The sequence below is a fragment of the Canis lupus genome, chromosome 24 (genome assembly GCF_048164855.1).
Source record: "Canis lupus baileyi chromosome 24, mCanLup2.hap1, whole genome shotgun sequence".
Lineage (NCBI taxonomy): Eukaryota > Metazoa > Chordata > Mammalia > Carnivora > Canidae > Canis > Canis lupus.
This window is the reverse complement of record NC_132861.1, coordinates 29,949,503-29,957,950: the sequence shown is the minus strand read 5'-3', so window position 1 is coordinate 29,957,950 and position 8,448 is coordinate 29,949,503. Positions and strand designations below refer to the sequence as shown.

General features: G+C 36.6%; 1 long non-coding RNA gene across 1 annotated transcript; it reads left to right on the top strand.

Moving 5' to 3' along the window:
• Nucleotides 1-293: 293 nt before the first annotated feature.
• Nucleotides 294-7,625, top strand: LOC140616475 (uncharacterized). Its single transcript, XR_012016945.1, has 4 exons — nucleotides 294-506; nucleotides 1,848-1,981; nucleotides 4,116-4,158; nucleotides 6,895-7,625. It is a non-coding gene; the product is annotated as an uncharacterized lncRNA (long non-coding RNA).
• Nucleotides 7,626-8,448: the final 823 nt, after the last annotated feature.

Below are 8,448 nucleotides of genomic sequence, written 5' to 3'. Positions count from 1 at the left end.
GTATGCAACAAAAGTAAGCTTATATATACATACATACAGAGTAATTCCATTGTGTGTGTGTGTGTGTATAAACAAAATCTTAACTAGGGGTGGCGGAAGGGGAGGTGGGTGGGGGGTGGGGGTGACTGGGTGGCGGGCACTGAGGTGGGCACTTGACGGGATGAGCACTGGGTGTTATTCTGTGTGTTGACAAATTGAACACCAATAAAAAATAAATTTATTTTAAAAATCTTTGGGAAGAACTGGGATTGAGATTTATTTATCTTTATTTTGCAGTTTCTATATTTCTTGAAATTTTTACGTTTTGCATGATTTTTATTTTAAAACATTTTAGTAAAAAAAATAAAACATTTTAGTAAAGTCCTTCAGAAGATCATTAATTCAGCAAACACTGACATTTGTTGTCTTCCAGACTCTCTGCTAGGCAGAAGAGATGAGACATGAAAAGGCATAAAACCTTTGCTGGAAGAACTCAGTCTAACTGCAGACCACAAAAGTATTTACAGGTAATTATAGGACAACAGAGTAAGCCCTGCTTGTAAAGAGTGACTAACACTGTCTAGAGAGTCAAGGAAGACCTGGATGTTGAAGAATCTGTAAGGGTGTCCCAGGCAGTGAAGAGAATGTTGCCCTGAGCCAGGCAAGTGATGATCAAGATCCAGTCTAGGGCAGTAGCAATGAGGATGGAGGATGGAGATGAAGGATTCCAATTGTTTCAGTAGTAGAATTGACTCAACTTAGGTGATTCATGGGACGTGGGTGGGGCTAGGCAGTGAGGAAGAGGGTTATTTCCACGTCACTGGGTTAGAGACATCAACTGAATTTGGTATTATTTTCAGAGCAGCAGAAGCTGTTATGCATACTGACTATGCTAAGTGTTGGGATGCAAGAAATGTACAATATGGTCCCTATCCCCAAAGAGGGTTACAATCTTGTTGATAAGAAAAATAATATTGGCTTCTATTGACTATTGGTTTAATGCACTTTTATTGACAATGTCTGCCATGCAACATTTGTTAACAAACACCATCAAAATACTTTCATCACGCAACATTGCCACTGTGGAACTGTGGAGTCATACTGTCTGACTTTGCCACTTACGATCTTGAGTAAGTGACCCAACTGCTCTATACCTCACTTTCCTTATTTGTGAAATGGGCATGGTAATAACACCTGTGAATCAGGCTTTTATGGCAATTAAATGATCAAAGATGTGTAGGGAGCTTAGCACAGTGTTTGACACATATTTATGCTCAATACATATTATTCTTAATTGTTATTTGCTACATTGATACATATAGTTATTATGTTATTTATGTTATAAAATTGTAGGGGTAGGACTTTAGATCTTCATTAGCAAAACTCTTCCTAGGTATTTTTAAAATTTTATTTATTTATTTATTTATTCATGAGAGATACAGTGAGAGAGAGAGGCAGAGACACAGGCAGAGGGAGAAGCAGGCTCCATGCAGGGAGCCTGATGTGGGACTCAATCCCAGGTCTCCAGGATCACACCTTGGGCTGAAGGCGGCCCTAAACCGCTGAGCCACCAAGGCTGCCCCTTCCTAGGTATTTTAAATTGTGAATAGGCAGTAACGCTATTTGAGCTATGAAGACTGAATGCATACATGCAGAATTTGAGAATAAAATCCACAATAAGGTTGGTCTACCCCTCTTAGGGAAGTGTATATTTGTTGTTGTGCCACATGGTAATTAGATATATACAGCAATCTATTTGTATAAAAAATAATTAGTGTAAAGATGAGTAAATTTCTCTTTTTATAGGCTGAACAATATTCCATTATACATATATACTACATTTTGTTTATCCATTCATTTGTTGATAGATATTTTTGTTGCTTCTACCTCTTGGCTGTTGTGAACAATGCTGCTGTGGACACAGATGTGAAAATATCTCTTTGAGACCTTGCTTTCAATTCTTTTGGATATATAACCAGAAATGGAATTGTTGGATCCTATGGTAATTCTATTTTAAAATTTTGAGGAAGTATCATACTATTTTTCATAGTAGTTGCACCATTTTATGTCTATCAACAGTGCACAAGGGTTCCAATTTCTCCAAATTCTTGCCAATACTTATTACTTTCTTTCTTTCTTTCTTTCTTTCTTTCTTTCTTTCTTTCTTTCTTTCTTTCTTTCTTTCTTTCTTTCTTTCTTTCTTTCTTCAGATTCCATGCCCAATGCAGGGCTTGAACTCACAACCCTGAGATCAAGAGCCTCGTGCTCTACTGGCTGAGAAAACCAGGCTACCTCTCTCTCTCTCTCTCTCTCTCTTTTATAGTAGTTATCCTAATGGGTGTAGGATGATAGCTCATTGTAGTCTGGTTTACATTTCTATGATGATTAGCAACACTGAGCATCTTTTCATGCACTTGTTGGCCATTTGTAGAATTATCTTTGGAGAAATGTCTATTTAAGTCTTCTGCCTTATTTTTAATTGGTAATTTGAATTTTTTTGTTAGTTATGGGAGTTCTCTGCGAATTCTGAGTATTAATCCCTTATCAGATACATGATTGAGAATATCTTCTTACATTCTGTAAGTTTCCTCTTCACTCTATTGACTGTATTTTTTGATGCACAGAAGTTGTAAAGTTTGATATAGTCCTATTTGTCTATTTTTGTTTTTGTTGCTTGTCCTTTTGATGCTATATCCAAGAAATTATTACCAAATCTAATATCACAAGTATTTGTGATTATCTGTGCTTCTTCTCGTAGTTTTATCATTTTGGGTTTCATGTTTAGGTAACACATTGATTTTTTAAATTTCCATGAGTCTATACTAATAACTAGAATGAAGATAAAAATAAAATTAATGATAGAAGAAATGATAGATAGCAATTATATTTAATCTTGATTCGGGTAAGGATTATGAATGGATGAATACAATTGTTGAAGAATAACATATTTCTATGGTCTCCACGTATTGCCCCTCAGAATCTTACTAATTACCAAGGGCAACATGTACCTTTAGAGTGGAGAGAACTGTGGGTCATCACTTGAGTTCAGAAATGAAATTTAGCATCACTAATAATGGGACACCCTGACATTCTGCACCTTCTGATGTGATGCAACAAGGGGTACACAACATTGTCTATGATGTACACTTGCCAAAAATGTCTGACTTGAAACTAAGTTATGAGGAAGCAATAAGACAAATCCAAAATATGAAGCATTCTCTAAGACAACTGGATAACTCGTCTAGACTTGTCAAAAATTAATATAACTTAATATAATATAATATATTAAAAAGGCAATAATACTGTTTTAACTTAAGAGAGTAGTAGATCATTATAACAAATGCAATGCATGACATTTAATTGAATCTTGGATGAAAATAGAACAACAATAGCACAACCATAAGTATTCTTGGTCAACTGGAGAAATTTGAATATGGACTGTATACTGGATGATGTAAAATTATTGCTAATTTTTAAATGTGATAATGCTATTGTGGTTATACAGAAGATGTCCTTTTCTTAAGCAATGCATTATTGAAATATTTAGGGAAGAAATATCACAATATGGAAAGAATGAGCAAAATGGCAAATATCAACTGGTGAAGAGTTTGTAGAGTTTCTTGTATTAGTCTACCACTTTTTTGAATGTTTGAAAATTTCAAAATAAAATGTTGGGAGAAAAAGGAAATTTTTGAAATTTTAAATTTGTGTCTGATGTGCAGCAGATGATCAAAAAGTCATTCTTCTGATTATCACATTTTCATCAGGCTATACAAATGTTCTTGCTTATGTAGCTCTTAAGCATTTTTTTAAAAAACTATGTTCTCTCTGACACATTTTACTTCATTCTTTAAAAAAAAGGTTTTATTTATTTATTTGAGAAAGTGAGTGAGAGAGAGAGCATGAGCAGGGGAGGAGCAGAGGGTGAGGGAGAAGCAGGCTCCCGGTTCAGCAGGGAGTCTAGGATCATGACCTGAGTTGAAAGCAGACACTTAACTGACTGGCACCCTAAAACTAAAACATTTCTTTAATAGTTGAAAGTTTTGCATAATTCCATTTCTCCTTGGAATTTATAATTGTCCTAAACTTCCTGCACAGAATTTTGTCCTAATGTGACTCTTTTTTAATGTTTGCAGGTTCTTCGTTGATTATCTTATCCTACTTGACTATTATAAAAAGGTGTGTATAATGTGAAATGTTAAATTTGAAATCATAAGTCTCTAATATTTCAATAATTTTTTTCAGGGTTGAGTTAGTATTATTAACATACGATCAAAACAACCTAAGAATTTTGTAAATAATTATTCTCTTCGCATTCTAGTCCAGGCTGGGAAGTTAGGCTGGAGGCTCATTATTTAACCAGAAAGAGATTGTCAGGATTTTGTCTAGACTTTTCCTGCACCACAATCAGTTTGATTCTTTTTTGGAGAAATGCATGATGTTGTGGAAAAGTGTGCTTGAAATTGAGGGATTTCCCAGGATGCAGGATTTTGGGAGATAACACTGGGATAGTCCCAACAAACCAGGACAGTTGGTCACCCTATGTCTGGTTACAAAGTTCCTGATTTGGATTCTGGCTTGGCTACTACATCAGTCAGGGATCAACATAAACAAATTATACCACTCAAATTAAGAGAATTCAGAAGGGCAGTCCTGGTGCCTCAGCAGTTTAGAGCTGCCTTCAGCCCAGGGAGTGATCCTGGGGACCTGGGATCCAGTCCCATGTCCGGCTACCTGCATGGAGCCTGCTTCTCCCTCTGCCTGTGTCTCTGTCTCTCTCTCTATGTCTCTCATGAATAAATAAATATTTAAAAAAAAGATAATTCATGTGGGAAATATCAGAAAGGGAGACAGAACGTAAAGACTGCTAACTCTGGGAAACGAACTAGGGGTGGTAGAAGGGGAGGAGGGTGGGGGGTGGGAGTGAATGGGTGACGGGCACTGGGGGTTATTCTGTATGTTGGTAAATTGAACACCAATAAAAAATAAATTAAAAAAAAAGATAAGTCAGAAAACTAAGGGGTGCTTGGCTGGCTCAGTCAATAAAGTATGAGACAGTTGATTTTGGGGTTAAGTTTGAGCCCTACATTGGCTGTAGAGATTATTTAAATAAAAAATAAATCTTAAAAAAGATATTTCAAATAATTCAGATAATTTAAAAGTGAAAGAATAGTATAAAAGATACCCATAAACCCATCACCTGCTAACATTCAGCACATTTGGATACATCTACACTCTCTCTATCAAATTAAAACAATCTAAGAGGCTTTATTTACAGAGGAACTCATTTAAAAAGTGTGGTTGGGTAAAGAGGAACCACAAGAATGTTGCAGGAACAGGAGGCTAGCAGCATTTAGAGGTGTTACCACTTCTAAGCTTGAAGGGAAGAAGTTACCAGAACTGGGAAGGAAAGTTATGTAGAAAGGTTGCCTTGAAAAGAGCAATGACCTTTGGTCCAGATTCATAGCCTTCTGAGGTAACTTCTTAAGGAGAGAAACCAGGGGAATAAATATCCTGACCTCAGTCCCTTGCCTTCTTCTGATCCCTTGCCAAACTCCCCACTGGCCAAAATCAATGAAAGTCACAGGGCACAGAACCCTGCTGGTCACATTAAATTCAGCTGTGACACTGACAGGGTGGAAAAAGTGGATGTGGAGGGGCAAAGAGCAGGTGTCTGGCACATGTAGGTATTGGCTTTGTAGTTCTGGGCCCCTTTACAGGGTTGTCATACGAAGTAAATGGGGCGCTGCCTGTAAAAACATTGGCTAAGCCATAAATAGTTATTACATCAATTCTATTTAATAAAACCCCTATCTGCTCCAAATTAAACTCATTACTTCTTGTCTTATGCAATTCCTAGTGTGGTCCCTAGTACCTAGGAGGAATCTGGTAAATATTTGTGAATGTATATGATTGGTGGGGGTAGTTAGTGGAAGTGGGTTGGGTGGATGGAGGATCTGGTCATAGCTAAATACCAGGATATCCTGGGCCCATGTTATTACTCTTATAATAAAAAATAAAATAAAATACAATAAGAAGAAAATGCATTGTTAACTCAGAGAATAATGAGGGAAACTTTTGGTAGAGAAAACTTAGTTGTTGGAGTGAAGATCTAAGGAAGAAGCCTCAGAGATTCCATGCTAAGGACAAGGGGCTAAAAGCCCCAAAACCAAAATGCTAAATGAAAGGAGAAACATTTCTGCAAGAAGAAGAATCTTAAGGCAAAATGCATGTGTGGGGTAACGGGTCTATGGGAAGTCTCTGTACCTTCCCCTTAATTTTGCCATGAACCTAAAAGTGCTCTAAAAAATAAGGTCCATTAGAAAAAAGAGTGAGAAGGGAAGGATAGGGGCAGGCAGTGACCTTTTCTGCTGCCTAAAATGTCTCTTCAATGAAAAAAGCATCTATTGATGAGCTGTAGTTCATTCCTTCACTTGACATTTGGAGATGCTTTGAGAAATCCTGCCTCGGTATATCTGGGGGCTGCATGCTAAAGCCTGTCTAATCCCAGATGGCTGCATGGGGGTGGGTTTCTTTCCTCTTGTTTTCTGTGCCAAAGATGCCTTTCGAATGACGATTCCTTGGCCTTATGAGAACACAAAAGAGAAAGTGGACTCGGTTGGGTGCAGAAAGTCAACACTGGATGGAGTAAAGGATATGGGGACAAGTTGCAGGGCTTTTTTGGTGGCCTGTATCTCCATCACTGTGCCACATCTTCAGAGCCTTGCTGACATGTGTCCACACAAATACATTAGCATGTCCATCTCAGCAGATGTCTATTCAGCAACAGTAAGTTCATGTGCCAATGTGTGTGCTGACCCAACATGATCCTTCCACCAAAAAGTGGAAAGTAGGCCATTGCATGAAATCAACCCTTGAGAAGCAATACAACTTTGTTTCTCTTGCTTTTCCCAGGGACACCCATTGACCTACAGGTGGTCAATGTTACACTCATGTGCAGAGAGAAGAAGAGGAGTGGAACACAGACGCAGTTTACAATTTATCGAGAGTGCTGGTGGCTGTGCTTTATTTAAAAAATCTTTCTATATTATTGGCCCCTTTTAGAAATTTGCAATGTCATTTTTAAAAAAGATTTTATTTTTAGGTAACTTCTACACCAAAAGTGGGGCTAAAACTTATAACCCTGAGGTCAAGAGTCATACACTCCACCAACTGAACCTTCCAGGTGCCCTGCAATGTAACTTTTTATGTTAGGATCTACAGTTACACTGCTTGAGGCCTATGAGTTTTTAAAGAGCTTACAAAAAATGAGATAGAAAAAAATGGATGGCTCCAAAATAAAAACAAACAAACAAACAAACAAACAAAAAAACAAACGAAAGTAGCAGATACTGAACTAAATATTCACAAAACATAATTTTATATTAATTTAATGAATTACTAAATTTATTGTTCATAAAATACATTATATTTAAAAGCTATCTGTAGGTTTGATTTTTCTCAGTTTATGAGAATTCTGGTATCTACTAAGTGATTACTGAGAAGTGGGTGCCTGGGTGGCTTAGTCGGTTAAGCATCTGCTTTTAGCTCAAGTCATGATCCCAAGGTCCTGGGATCAAGTCCAGCATTGGACTCCTTGCTCAGCAGGGAGCCTGCTTCTCCCTCTGTCTCTGCCTGCTACTCCCCCTGCTTGTGCTCTCTCTTTGTTAAATAAATAAATAAATAAATAAATAAATAAATAAATAAAGTCTTTAAAAAATGATTGCTGAGAAGTCATAGCCAAATTAAATGTGTTCTTCAGAGCTAAATTATTTCTTTTTTTTTGAGCTAAATTATTTCAAAAGCAACTTATAAAACCCCTTTAAACTTTTTACTGCAAAAACAGTGATGTTTGATGTGAGCTGGAGGTGCATTTTACAATGTTTGGTGTGATGTGGAATGGGGCTGTAAGAAAAGATAGGGCCTATGAAATCTTAAAATGGCAATATATGCAAATACCCAACTGCAAAGATGTTCATCACAGTGCGATTTACCTACAAGGCTATTCATCACAGTGATTTGAAATAACCTAAATACCAACAACTGGAGACATTTTTAACAAATGATAGTACCACACAATAGATGACCACTGAAAATGAAGTCATAGGAGAATATTTAATGAGCTAGAAAGTTGTTCACAGTATATCAAAATATAAAAAGTTTGCACAATATGATTGTTCTTGTATGTAAATGAAAAAAATACTCTTAGGTAAAAGATTGGCAGGATATATTCCAACATGGTAGTGATTAGTGGCTATGTGTAACGGTAGAATTACAAGTAAGTTAAGTTTTCTTTTCTTTTCTTTTCTTTTCTTTTCTTTTCTTTTCTTTTCTTTTCTTTTCTTTTTTTCAATTCTTTCTATTTTCTGCCAGCAACACTGCTGGCAAATTTCTGGAAAGCAGACAGATAAGATTTATAAAGATGGAAAATCCTTTTGATTTGATGGCTTTTTTCTCTGACAATTAATA